Source organism: Calidris pugnax, unplaced genomic scaffold (assembly GCF_001431845.1).
Source record: "Calidris pugnax isolate Ruff unplaced genomic scaffold, ASM143184v1 scaffold18, whole genome shotgun sequence".
Taxonomy (NCBI): Eukaryota; Metazoa; Chordata; class Aves; order Charadriiformes; family Scolopacidae; genus Calidris; species Calidris pugnax.
Genome location: NW_015090812.1, coordinates 7798080 through 7798599, shown reverse-complemented (window position 1 = coordinate 7798599; position 520 = coordinate 7798080).

Sequence of the window (520 nt, the reverse complement as noted above, 5' to 3'; positions counted from 1 at the left end):
TGCCTTCTAGCTTTTTATGTGTGTGTGCTTAGATGCTCTTAAAAAGACACTGAAAAAAAAAAAAAAAAAAAAAAAGAAGTGCCTAGGTTTTATAAATACTTATGAGTATTCTAATTATTTACATGGTTGGGGAAGAAAAAAAAAAAAAAAAAAAAGAGAGTAATAAAAAATTGCACTGTGGCTGCCCGCATCTGAATAGCAATTCTTTATTTTAGTCCTCTTGGAGGTTATTATGCCCCTGCTCTATTTTTTTTTTCCTTTTTTTTTTTTTTTTTATTAAATATGGAACACCTACTCCGTTCTTAATTAAATTTAATGAGACCAAATAAATTGTTGGAGATGCTGAGAGAGAGGGAAAGGGGGTGTGGGCTGCTTTGGGACAAGAGGAGGGTAAATAAAGCCCATCAAGAGGAGATGTTTTGGAGAGAAGCGGCCCCAGCCTCCCTCCCCACACACTGTGGGGCTGAATTGGGGCGAGCTGCCCGTCTCATCTCCCCTGCTGGGGGGGGGGGGGGGCCGG